The 14,528-nt window shown below is 39.7% G+C and overlaps 1 non-coding gene across 1 annotated transcript; it reads left to right on the top strand.

The window, feature by feature from the left end:
• The first annotated feature begins 12,279 nt into the window (after positions 1 to 12,279).
• Positions 12,280 to 12,394, top strand: LOC136732698 (U5 spliceosomal RNA). The gene has a single exon (XR_010809982.1). It is a non-coding gene; the product is annotated as a U5 spliceosomal RNA (small nuclear RNA).
• The last annotated feature ends 2,134 nt before the right edge of the window (positions 12,395 to 14,528 follow it).

The following is a 14,528-nucleotide window of genomic DNA, read 5'->3' as shown; positions in this document are numbered from 1 at the left end:
GTTTGGAATTCTGCTATGAGATGTCTGGAGAAAGGGGCCTGTAGGTGATAAAAACTCTTTGAAGTGGACGAGAGCCGAAATCCCGACATAGAGCTACGAACCCGGGCCAACCGGCATTTCCAAAAGATGGCATGGATTGACATCAGTCATTAATCAAGCCCCCCTCCAATAGGACACTGGGGGCTGAAACCGAAATCCAATCTCAAGAACTCAGGGACCAATCACCTACTGATCTGACAGACTTTAAGGAACAGCGGACAGTCTTTCTCTCTCTCTTTCTCTCACCTGAACCAGAAACTCGCTGCCACAGCTCAACCTGTAGCTCTGTTGCCAGAACCGGAATCAGAAACCAACCAAGTCTTTGCCGGCAACAGAAGAGTTAAACTGGGAGAAGGAGATTGAGCCGTACGAAGAATTCTTTTAAAGGACTTTATTAAATAAATAACTTTACAGACCCACCTGATCAGTGGAGTTTTACAGCTGGACAATTGACTAAGTCGACTGAATACGAAAGTGTCAGTCACTTAAATAGCTATTTGAGTCTTAAGAAACTTGACCCTTGGAATAAACAGGGCCCTGCTTTCCTCAAAGACTTTGTCTTCAAGTAACTACGGTGGAACCCTGCTTACAAAGAAGATTTTGTGCACAACCTTGGAGCATTCAAACCAGTGGAAAATCTGTTTGGAAAAGACTCTACATTCCCGAAACCCCAACTTACAGGTGCATCGACTGAGTGGAAGTTCTTGGACAAAGCCGAACCAGACTGCCTTTGTTCCAAACCACACAGACCTCGTGCCGAGTGCTGTTATCTGAGCCCGAAGCCAGAGAGGCCTCTCTGCGACGAAGTTCACATAAGTTTAACAGTTTGGAGTTTGTGATTCATGACATTTGAGAATTCAATTAGAAATGTTAATCTGTGATTCATAACTCTAGAATGTGTAATATCATTTAGTTTTCTTAAATATAAATGTGTGTTGCATTAAACTGTTTTGTTGATAATTTTAGAAATAAAATCTGTCAACCCCGAGAAATATCTTCTCATTCCTGTTTAACTGTTTAGTCTGAAATTGACACAAGTTAATAGACATTAGATTATTGGTGGCCCTGCCTATCCTTAATCATTGAATAATAATCAGTTAAGGGAAATTGTGGTAACAAATAGGATCTTTCTCGGCACCTAAACGTAAATGAGACTGATATATATATAACGAGAAGTTACCCGACATAAATACTAACCTGCGTAGTTATTTAATGTCTGACTAATAATACTAACGAGAGACTCACCTTCGTCTTACTAACCGGTATTGTAGTCAATGTGTTTATAACCTTTTTTGTTTAACGATTTGTTAAACGGAATGTACGTGCTCTGTGCTGTCATAGCAGTAAGCTGAGAGAGGCTCGTCATGTCATCGCTGAGCTGGCTGGCTGGCTGGCTCTCTGTGTGTGTGTGTGTGTGTGTGTATGTGTGTCTCTCTGTCTGTCTGTCTGTCTGTCTCTCTCTCTCTCTCTCTCCCTCTCAATTCAATTCATTTGTATTGTCAAAGCAATTGGACATGCATACATACATACATACATATATATGGAAAATAAACAATATGTGTACATCTCTTTCGGCATTAGTGGTGCCCTCACAGATGTGCAAGTTACATGACAGACAGACAGACAGACACACACACACTTTCACACACAGACAGACAGACAGACAGACAGACACACGCATATTATGGGTCTTTGTTGGGTAGTGAAATGGGTAGCATCAGTCGCAGTGTGGGAAATGTCAGGGAGCCAATCATAGTCCCCGTTATTTGCATATCGTGGCGCAAATAGTTTACACATGAGATGAACGAGACCGTATGACGTATTGAGCACCTAGGATTCCTCATGTGTATGTGAGGGGCAGAGGAACCGGATCCCAAGTGTGCGTCCCAGGTGCTATAGGTTTCAAAGCATGCAGGGGAATAGGCACCCCACCCTGACACCTATATAAGACTGGATAGGGAGATATAAATAGCAATGGGGAGACTCTTGTACTTGGTGTGGCTCTATCCATATAGTGGGGCCAGCAGCCACTTAGCAGGTGCAGCAATAGAAGCTCAGCCTGGGGAGACTGGATTTAGCATTTCCTCTCCATTTTGATAACTATCCATAATCATTTCTGCAAAATACTTCTATGATACCTATGTATGTTTTTTACTTGTACTATATTATACTATCAAGTATCAGTGTACACATACAATGTGACCTGTTACATTAATACAGAGGCCACGGAAGGCCAGATCACTAATAGCCACTGTCCCCTGATATTACACTTTTTTACAATCACTTTGGCACTCATTTCAGAACCTTGATGTCATTTTTCAAAACTCTAGACACTAAACTCACACCCGATGATCAAAATGCACATTTTTCAAAACTCTAACACTTTTTTACAATTGCTTGGATACAATACACATCAACCTCAGAGCATTTGTTCATTGAACTAAAATGACACAACTTAACATCAAAGTATTACCATTTCAAAATGCAATTCACACATTACATCTGAGATCACTGTCTATTCATTTCATTACAAAGATCTAACTATCAATTGATACAGCTGCTCAAAATGATAAGTGACTGTTGCATTACTCTTAATGCATAGTTTTATGGAAACTGACAAACAGTATTCCATGTTTCGATCATGAAAGTTTCAGGATAATGAGATCCATTGACATCAATAACCGAGGAGCATGGTTTCTTAGGGTTACCATAGACTTGACTGTGTCTTCTTGTTTGTGAAGGAACAGGACTGTGTTTTCCTGTCTGGGTTCCCGCAGGCTTAAGTGTGTTTGTAAACTGCAGCGTAGGTTTGACCTACTATTAGAAAAAAAAAAAAAAAGGAGCGCTAATTAATTGTTCAATATCTGATACGCCGGTGATAATATAAAATAACGTGTTTATAGTTTATAGAAGTTTATAGTGTTTATGGTAAATGAAGAAAAGTCATTAAGTTATATACAAGTTCTATAAATGCAAACATTGAAAAGCATGTTTGTTGTTATTCCTATATAGGATTTAGTATTATTTGTGTTTTCTTGTTTTTTGCTATGTTTTCTCCCCTGTCGTTTATTGTTATTTTGCGGGCTTGCACGCCTTGGTTGTTGTGTACAAAACGATACATAGAAAATGGGAAAACGTGTTACTGTGTGGGAACAGCTCTAGTAAGACGGGCGACCCGCCACTTAAAGGTACACATGTAAGGTACATGTATGATAACTATGGAGTGAAGCGGTGCGTTTGACTGGACAATAGGTGACAGAAAATTAAGGTTTCCAGAAGATGGGACTTTTGATTCAGATAGACTTGAGCACCTAAAAACGGTTTTGCAAAATAGGAATACAAAGCATTAAGAAATGAGAAACCAAAGCTAGCTATCTTAAAACATTTGTTAGAGAAAAGAAAGAAAAGACAACAGGCATAATTCAATCTGAATGCCCCGAAGACAAATTAAAAATATATATATATATATATATATATAAATGAATAAATAATTGAATGAGATATGAGCCGCAGAGACCTCCCACATTGGAAAGTGGACTACAGCAGATAATCCTCTCCTCTCCCAGGGCAGGGTGATTAAGTGGGGACGCGTGTGAAGAGTGCAGGTGGACCCAGGTGAGTTGTGAAAGAAAGAAGAAACAAAAATAATAAGGCACGCGTGCAAACAATCAAAATAATACTAAGTGAATAACAAATTAAACAATAAAGTGAAAGATAATCAACACACAAAATAATGGCAATATAGAACCAAACAAAATACACAAGCCATATTGCATAAAGTGAAGTGAAATATAAATATAATAAGTAATGGTGATTAAGGAGCTAATTAACACCGTCCGTGACATTTACATCGGTTGGGTGTGTGGATACCAGTAATAATTTTTGTTTTATTGAAATACAAAATAATTCTATTTTTCCGAAGTGCTGAACTTTAATACAGTCTAGAAAGATTAATATTTTTTGTCTTGGGCTATATTATTATTACCATAGTTTTTCTATTGTATAAGTATCTTGGAGTAGAGGCATAGGTGGGCATGTGGGCAGAGGAGTAGGAAGGCCGGTCAAGCAAATAAGCTTGCTAAGGTACGCAGCAGCAGCAAGCAGCCCCCACATCCAGCCAGCCAGCCAGTCTGGCTGGCAGTGACTGAGTGGTTGACAGACGGCAAGCAACGGAATGTACGTGCTCTGTGATGTCATAGCAGTCAGCTGAGAGAGGCTCGTGATGTCATCGCTGAGCTGGCTGGCTGGCTGGCTGGCTGGCGGACTGGCTGGCTCTATGTGTGTGTTTGTTTGTGTGTGTGTCTGTTTTTCTGTTTGTCAGTCTGTCTGTCTGTCTCTCTCTCTCTCTCTCTCCCTCTCAATTCATTTGTATTGTCAAAAGCAATTGGACATACATACATTCATACATATATATATATATATATATATATATATATACATACATACATACATGCTAGAAAGTCATTACTATGTTATCTTAAAGCAGAACATATATCATTATCGAACAGAGTTCATAGGTCTATACATGGTATAAGGGAACAGGCACGTAGGTCATTCTGTTTGACCTTGTCTCCAAGGTTCTCATTGTAAATAACAAAGAGAAATCAAACTACCTTATGGCCTCCTGACCTTCTAGCTTGACCTTATCTTTCTTAAGTATACAAGAGAGAAAAACAGTTGTGAGAAAAGAATTTCTAACTTTCCTTCCACACATACATACATACATACATACATACATACATACATACAAACCAGAGGCATGCAAAAAAATATATAGAGGAAGAAAATGTTGTATAGCACATACAAAAGGGATGGTGATGAAACAAAATACATAGAATATGTTGAGCTGCAAAGAGATCTTAAGAAAGGGATCAGGAAAGCAAAGAGGGAAATAGAATGAAACATAGCTCTTGGAGCTACAACCAATGCAATGAGCTTTTTTCAAAATTACAACAGCAAGCGGTCAATTAAGGAGGAGGTGAAACAGATAAAGGGCAAAAATGGAGGTATCTTGGAAAACGAACAAGATGTGGCAAATATTCTAAATGAGTATTTCACAGAGGTTTGTACAAAAGAAAAAACAGATGACATGCCACAGGTTGACAATCAATCCAGTCAAACCCTAAGAGAGATCAGGATAAATGAGGAGGAGGTACTAAAGGGACTAGCAGAATTAAAATCAAACAAATCACCTGGGCCAGATGGGATATTTCCAACAGTACTTAAAGAAATGAGGGAAATTATGTATAGGCCGTTAACTCGATTATTTCAAATGACACTTAGAACAGGGGATGTTCCCACTGACTGGAAGACAGCAAATTTCATACCAATCCACAAGAAAGGGGACAAAACTGAGCCAGGAAATTACAGACCAATCAGTCTCACCTGCATCACCTGTAAAATGTTGGAAAAAATGATTAGACAGAAAATAGAGGAGCATCTCAATGAAAACCATATTCTTGGAGATAGTCAACATGGGTTTAGACGAGGCAGATCATGTCTTACTAACTTAATACATTTTTTTGAACATGCAACTGCAGCTGTAGATCACGTGAAAGCATATGATATGATATACTTAGATTTCCAAAAAGCTTTTGATAAGGTTCCACACCAAAGACTGATCCTCAAATTGGAAGCTGTAGGCATTCAGGGTCATGTAAGTAGATGGATTATGAACTGGTTGATGTATAGGAAACAGATTAGAGGAGTCACTTCTAACTGGAGTGAGGTTGTTAGTGGAGTTCCACAGGGATCAGTACTAGGGCCTTTGCTTTTTCTAATCTATATTAATGATCTGGACTCTGGGATACTTAGCAACCTTGTCAAATTTGCAGATGATACTAAAATAGGTGGCTTAGCAGATACAATCTTGGCACCACATGCTATTCAGAGGAACTTAGATAAATTCAGTTGTGGGCTGACACCTGGCAAATGAAATTCAATGTGGACAAGTGCAAGGTAATACATGCAGTAAAACAAAAATGTCCACTATAATTACACTATGGGAGGTACAGATCTAGATGAAGTAATGCATGAGAAAGACCTAGGAATCTATGTGGATTCACTTTCTCCATCCAAACAATGTGGGGAAGCAATACAAAAGGCATACAGAATGCTAGGGTATATCGTCAAAAGTGTAGAATTTAAGTAATGTTAAGACTGTACAATGCGCTAGACCTCATCTGGAATACTGTGTACAGTTCTGGGCACCACACTTCAAGAAGGATATTGCTGCTTTAGAGACAGTTCAGAGGAGAGCAACCAGACTTATTCCAGGTCTGAAGGGAAAGTCCTACTCGGAGAGACTGAGGGAACTGAACCTTTTCACCCTGGAACAGAGGAGATTACGTGGGGACTTGATCCAAGTCTTCAAAATCATGAAAGGTTCCTCAAACCAGAGGAGCTTTTCCAGATCAGCAGGGACACACGCACCAGGGGACAACAAATGGAAATTGGGCTTCAAGGCATTCAAGATGGAAAGTGGTAGAAGCTGAAAGTTTGGGAACATTTAAAAATAGACTGGATAGGATCCATGGATCACTTAGATATTAATGGACACCAAACGAGCATGATGGGTCGAATGGCCTCCTCTCGTGTGTAAACTTTCTTATGTTCTTATGTTCTTATGTTCTTATGAATGTTCCCTAAGCATGTTTCAAATGTTCCCTAATTTATGTTACAAATGTGCCTTAGCACCTCTCTCTCTCTCTCTCTCTCTCTCTCTCTCTCTCTCTCTCACTCTGTCTCAATTCAGTGCATTTGTATTGTCAAAGCAATTGGACATGCATACATACATACATACATATATATGGAAAATAAACAATATGTGTACATCTCTGCATTAATGGTGCCCTAACAGATGTGCAAGTTACATGACAGACAGACAGACAGACACTCACACACACTTTCACACACACACACACACACACACTTTCACAGACAGACAGACAGACAGACACACACACACACACACACACTTGTATACCTGACACGTATAGAAGACTGGATAGGGAGATATAAATAGCAATGGGGAGACTCTTGTACTTGGTGTGGCTCTATCCATATAGTGGGGCCAGCAGCCACTTAGCAGGTGTAGCAATAGAAGCTCAGCCTGGGGAGACTGGATTTAGCATTTCCTCTCCATTTTGATAAGTATCCATAATCATTTCTGCAAAATACTTCTATGATACCTATGTATGTTTTTTACTTGTACTATATTATACTATCAAGTATCAGTGTACACATACAATGTGACCTGTTACATTAATACAGAGGCCACGGAAGGCCAGATCACTAATAGCCACTGTCCCCTGATATTACACTTTTTCACAATCACTTTGGCACTCATTTCAGAACCTTGATGTCATTTTTCAAAACTCTAGACACTAAACTCACACCCGATGATCAAAATGCACATTTTTCAAAACTCTAACACTTTTTTACAATTGCTTGGATACAATACACATCAACCTCAGATCATTTGTTCATTGAACTAAAATGACACAACTTACATCAAAGTATTACCATTTCAAAATGCAATTCACACATTACATCTGAGATCACTGTCTATTCATTTCATTACAAAGATCTAATTATCAATTGATACAGCTGCTCAAAATGATAAGTGACTGTTGCATTACTCTTAATGCATAATTTTATGGAAACTGACAAACAATATTCCATGTTTCGATCATGAAAGTTTCAGGATAATGAGATCCATTGACACCAATAACCGAGGAGCATGAACCAGTTGGACTACATTATCTATGGATGTAATATTTCATCATCATTCATCATCATGTAGCACTTTTCCACACCATGTTTTCAGTGTGGAAGGAAAGTTAGAAATTCTTTCTCTAATACCTGTTTTTCTCTCTTGTATACTTAAGAAAGATAAGGTCAAGCTAGAAGGTCAGGCCAGAAGGTAGTTTGATTTCTGTTTGTTATTTACGATGAGAATCTTGGAGACAATGTCAAACAGTATGATTGAAGTGCCTGCTCCCTAATCCATGTGTTGATCTATGAACTCTGTCCTATAATGATATAAATTCTGCTTAGCTAACTTTTAAGATAACATAGTAATGACTTTCTGATTATAACCAGCTCTTTGATTTTTGTGTATAAAAGCTCTGACTGTTAAAATGAAGGCAGAGCGACTTTGGGATCTACTTGAGTCACTGTTCCTCTCCACGCTGCGTGTATTAAAGGCATTGCAACTAACGCTCCAACCTGGTTGAAGATGATTGTTCTTCCACATCAGATTTGACATTACTGTATGTATGCAGGCCCTTGTAATTGCTTTTCCAATACTGCCAACTGGTTATTGATGATTGATTTCACATTGTGGTACGAATATCGAGTGAAATGAGTGCTATCCACCCCAGCAACACAGTGATAACATGGAGCCGGCAAGTCATCCAGGTCACAATAGAGGTCAAGCAGTGGGAGGAGGAAGACGTGGTGGTCAAAGGAATGGAAGGGGACATGCACCCCTTCTGAGAGGTGGTCGTGGGCCTCGTCATAGAGGAGGGCTTAGGCCTCACCAGAGAGGCAGCCATGGGCCTCATTTGAGAGGTGTTGGGGGAACGTGGTAGAGGACAAGGCCACGGACCAGACAGCGGCAGCAACAGCAAATAGTGTCCAGTGAAATCCGAGAAATAGTTGTAGAGCATGTTGTAAATCATGGCATGACCATGACTGAGGCAGCTACAATGATTCAATCAAACCTCAGAATCAACTCAGGATCAACTGTGGCCTCAATCATCAGAAATTTCCGTACTGAGAAGCGGCAAGTCTTCAGCATGCACTAAACATTAGGCTACTCTCAATTGTCAAATGACTGTATACTGCATACCAATGTGTAGCACAGAGTATAGTGTGCCTTTTGAAAGAAATGCAGACAGAGTGAAGCAGCTGATGACTGAGTATGTTCAGGTATGTTCAGTTTCAAGATGCCTCTTGTGAAAAATGGTTGTGAGAACCTGAACCTGAACACAGGGCTGATGGAAATTCAGAAGTACAGTAATCAATCCTTTGTTTTACACTAAGCCAGGTGAGGAACACTGCAGTTGACATTTTACTGTAGTTTTGTTCTTTTTTGTAGCTAATTATTGTTGCATGGCTTCAAAGAAACCTATGGTGTGATTTGATTGTATTGCATCAATACATTTCAGATTTTGTTCAATGATTCCACTGTGTCTGTAGTATTCTCTCTACTAGTCCTTTTACAGTGATGTATTTATGTGTAGTACCATAATGAAACATGTATCACATATTTTGTACTACAATATTTAATGATTGTACGAACAACTACACAGTGAAACTATCGGTATCTTCTGTGTGGGTGATCTAAATAAATGTTACTATGGTATTTCATGATAAATGAATTATTTGAACCAACAAGTCTGCAAGTGCAAGGTTTCTTTAAAGATATGAATGCACAATGCAATGTTTTGAACATTGGACAGCCTGTGTTACAAGTGATGACCGTTTTGAGTTTTGTGTCTAGAGTTTTGAAAAATGACATCAAGGTTCTGAAATGAGTGACAAAGTGATTGTAAAAAACTGTATATTCATCCTATTTAATGTGCTCTTTTAAAATGTACTTTTCTTTTTTATGTTGCCATTTCTGTTCTACCAATGTTTCAGTTGTTAGCCAAAGATTGACAGAGTACATCTCATACACACAGGCCAGACAGCAAGGATTTCTTTTTGAAATTCAATTACAAATGCTGCATGAACTCATCAATACGATTAGAGATCCTGAAAGCAATATAACTAACTCACTCTACAGCATCTCATTAGCAGTGAAAAGAAACCAAGAAAGTTGGGACAGTCGACTGTTTACCACTATGTAACATCACCTTTTCTTTTAATAACACTTATTAAGCACTTGGGCACTGAAGACACCACTTGGTTAAGTTTAGCAAGCGGGATTTTCCCCCATTCATCCATTATGCATTTCCTCAGCTGCACAACTGCACAGGGCCTTCGTTGTCTTAATTTGCACTTCATAGTGCGCCACACATTCTCAATTCGGAGACAGGTCAGGACTGCAGGCAGGCCATGCTAGCACCCGCACTCTCTGCCTACGCAACCATGCGCTTGAAATCTGAGCAGAATGTGGTTTGGCGTTATCCTGCTGAAAAATGCAGGGACGTCCCTGGAAAAGATGATGTCTGGATGGCAGCATATGTTGCTCCAAAATGTGTACATCTCTTTCTGCAAAAATGGTGCCCTCACAGATGTGCGAGTTACATGACAGACAGACACTCATACACACTGTCACACCCACACACACACACACACTTTCACAGACAGACACACGCACACACACACACACACACACACACACACTTTCACAGACAGACACACGCACACACACACACACACACACACACACACACACACACTTTCACACAGAGACAGACACACACACACTTACATACATACATACATACATACATACATACAGTGAGGGAAAAAAGTATTTGATCCCCTGCTGATTTTGTACGTTTGCCCACTGACAAAGAAATGATCAGTCTATAATTTTAATGGTAGGTGTATTTTAGCAGTGAGAGACAGAATAACAACAAGAAAATCCAGAAAAACGCATTTCAAAAAAGTTATAAATTGATTTGCATGTTAATGAGGGAAATAAGTATTTGATCCCCTATCAATCAGCAAGATTTCTGGCTCCCAGGTGTCTTTCATACAGGTAACGAGCTGAGATTAGGAGCACTCTCTTAAAGGGAGTGCTCCTAATCTCAGCTCGTTACCTGTATAAAAGACACCTGTCCACAGAAGCAATCAATCAATCAGATTCCAAACTCTCCACCATGGCCAAGACCAAAGAGCTGTCCAAGGATGTCAGGGACAAGATTGTAGACCTACACAAGGCTGGAATGGGCTACAAGACCATCACCAAGCAGCTTGGTGAGAAGGTGACAACAGTTGGTGCGATTATTCGCAAATGGAAGAAACACAAAATAACTGTCAGTCTCCCTCAGTCTGGGGCTCCATGCAAGATCTCACCTCGTGGAGTTTCAATGATCATGAGAACGGTGAGGAATCAGCCCAGAACTACATGGGAGGATCTTGTTAATGATCTCAAGGTAGCTGGGACCATAGTCACCAAGAAAACAATTGGTAACACACTACGCCATGAAGGACTGAAATCCTGCAGCGCCCCCGCAAGGTCCCCCTGCTCAAGAAAGCACATGTACAGGCCCGTCTGAAGTTTGCCAATGAACATCTGAATGATTCAGAGGAGAACTGGGTAAAAGTGGTCTCAGATGAGACCAAAATCAAGCTGTTTGCCATCAACTCAACTCGCCGTGTTTGGAGGAGGAGGAATGACCCCAAGAACACCATTCCCACCATCAAACAAGGAGGTGGAAACATTATGCTTTGGGGCTGTTTTTCTGCTAAGGGGACAGGACAACTGCACCGCATCAAAGGGACGATGGACGGGGCCATGTACCGTCAAATCATGGGTGAGAACCTCCTTCCCTAAGCCAGGGCATTGAAAATGGGTCAAATACTTATTTCCCTCATTAACATGCAAATCAATGTATAACTTTTTTGAAATGCATTTTTCTGGATTTTTTGGCTGTTATTCTGTCTCTCACTGTTAAAATACACCTACCATTAAAATTATAGACTGATCATTTCTTTGTCAGTGGGCAAACGTACAAAATCAGCAGGGGATCAAATACTTTTTTCCCCCACTGTACATACATATATATGGAAAAGAAACATTACAAGTATAAATCACAATAAGATGTAATAAAGTACAGATAAACAAAATGTAATAAAATGTGATCTTTTTGAAAATGCAGGGACGTCACTGGAAAAGATGATGTCTGGATGGCAGCATATGTTGCTCCAAAATGTGTACATCTCTTCTGCAAAAATGGTGCCCTCACAGATGTGCGAGTTACATGACAGACAGACAGACAGACACTCACACCCACACACACACACTTTCACAGACAGACATACACACACACACACACACTCACTTTCACACAGAGACAGGCACACACACGTACAGACACACACACTCACTTTCACACAGAGACAGACACACACACACACACATACATACATACATACATATGGAAAAGAAACAATACATTTATAAATCACAATAAGATGTAATAAAGTACAGAAAAACTAAATGTAAGAAAATGTGATCTTTAATACACACAAATATGTATGGCTGGTCGGATGCGTCTTGGACTCCGGTTCCTCTTCATTACGTATAACGCTTTTGCCTTTTGCTAAAGCTTTCCGTGGAGGGGATCGTGGGTGAGTTTGTACCATTTTTGGGAGGATCTGCCTTGTTGGGGCGGAGCTGTGATCCAGGTGAACAGCAGATCGGGCATAGGTGGGCATGTGGGCAGAGGAGTAGGAAGGCCGGTCAAGCAAATAAGCTTGCTAAGGTACGCAGCAGCAGCAAGCAGCCCCCCCATCCAGCCAGCCAGCCAGTCTGGCAGGCAGTGACTGAGTGGTTGACAGACGGCAAGCAACGGAATGTACGTGCTCTGTGATGTCATAGCAGTCAGCTGAGAGAGGCTCGTGATGTCATCGCTGAGCTGGGTGGCTGGCTGGCTCTGTGTGTGTGTGTGTGTGTGTGTGTCTATGTCTGTCTGTTTTTCTGTTTGTCAGTCTGTCTGTCTGTCTCTCTCTCTCTCTCCCTCTCAATTCTATTCATTTGTATTGTCAAAGCAATTGGACATACATACATACATACATACATATATATATGTATGTAGCGTAAGGTACACTTTTAAATTTCAATTAAAGAAGTGAATTCATAGTATCACCTTATCACGAATCCTGGAGTCTTGTAGAACTCAATTTCTGTAATAATTGGACGCAGACACCAATTCCAAAGATATAAATTGTCAAATTTATTTAAAAACAAAGACTAAATGTAGCACTACACTAATTATACAAAAGGGAAAAACTAATTAAAATTCAACTCTAGATCAACAAATCAAAGACAAATCACTTCCGTGACCAAATCAAAGACCATGGGATCCCATAGGATAACACACAAATCGTTAAACAAAAAAGGTTATAAACACATTGACTACAATACCGGTTAGTAATTCTAGGAATCACTAAGAAACAGTTGAAAGTGCTAAATTGCAGTTTCAGAAGAAGAAAAAAAACTGTAACTGATGGGATATGTAGTACTTTATACTCGAGTGGTCTATGCGATTACACCCTGTTGGTGTTATTAAGAACGCCAAGTACCAGAATGCAGAGCGGGACTGTTTTTTGTGCCGTGACTTGTCGGGGGAAAAAGGCACAGAAAAAACGGACGAGAAGGTGAAGGTAGTATGGCGGTGATGCACGCGTTGGTGAAGTGGGAAAGCGGGGTCGACAAAGACTCTTACAGCGTGATTCCCACTGCTTGCTTTCGCAATTTTGATTTATTCAGCATTGCTGATGATGACGAAGAGACGACTCGAAACTTCAGAGCAGAGTGGAGAGACATGAACAAACCTCCAAAAGGTGGATGGCCTGTCCATGAAGCGCAGATCATTATGACTGGTAACAATGTTTATTTAAAAAAAAAACATTAAAGTCTTTACATGCTATTTGATATATACAATCACAGTATATTTGAAATGAATGTTTAAGTTATTAATGTGTTGTACTTCTAACATACTCTTATAACATGGTAGGTGGTGGTGAGGGCGCTAAAACTCGTCATACTTGACTGGCATTTGTAAGAACGATTTATTGTGTGTTGTGCTTTACAATAAAATCCCCCAAATCACAAAATAAATTAAACCAGATATAATTTAACTTCAGTTTTGATTCAGTGTTGGCTGTTCATCTTAATTTGTATGGTCAAAGCACAGTATTTTTATGACAAATAAATATAATCCCCAAATATCTGTGGACATAATGCAGGGTTTTATTTATTTTATTTTTATTTTAGGAAAAGAAGGCGAACTAAGAAGAAAACTTAATGACCTAACAAAAATGCCCTGTCCTAAAATGAAGAGAGTACCTAAACCAAACAAAAAACTTCAAATTTCAGATGATAGTGACCTTGATGAACCACAGTTACCGGTGAGATAATTACTGCAAATATAAAATAAATGTATTGCAGGATTGTTTTTTTTAAATCATTTTCATTATATATATATACACTCACCTAAAGGATTATTAGGAACACCATACTAATACTGTGTTTGACCCCCTTTCGCCTTCAGAACTGCCTTAATTCTACGTGGCATTGATTTAGCAAGGTGCTGAAAGCATTCTTTAGAAATGTTGGCCCATATTGATAGGATAGCATCTTGCAGTTGATGGAGATTTGTGGGATGCACATCCAGGGCAAGAAGCTCCCATTCCATCACATCCCAAAGATGCTCTATTGGGTTGAGATCTGGTGACTGTGGGGGCCAGTTTAGTACAGTGAACTCATTGTCATGTTCAAGAAACCAATTTGAAATGATTCGACC

Source organism: Amia ocellicauda, unplaced genomic scaffold (genome assembly GCF_036373705.1).
Source record: "Amia ocellicauda isolate fAmiCal2 unplaced genomic scaffold, fAmiCal2.hap1 HAP1_SCAFFOLD_35, whole genome shotgun sequence".
Classification (NCBI taxonomy): domain Eukaryota; kingdom Metazoa; phylum Chordata; class Actinopteri; order Amiiformes; family Amiidae; genus Amia; species Amia ocellicauda.
Note: the sequence above shows the minus strand (reverse complement) of the source record. Positions and strands in the feature narration are given on the sequence as shown.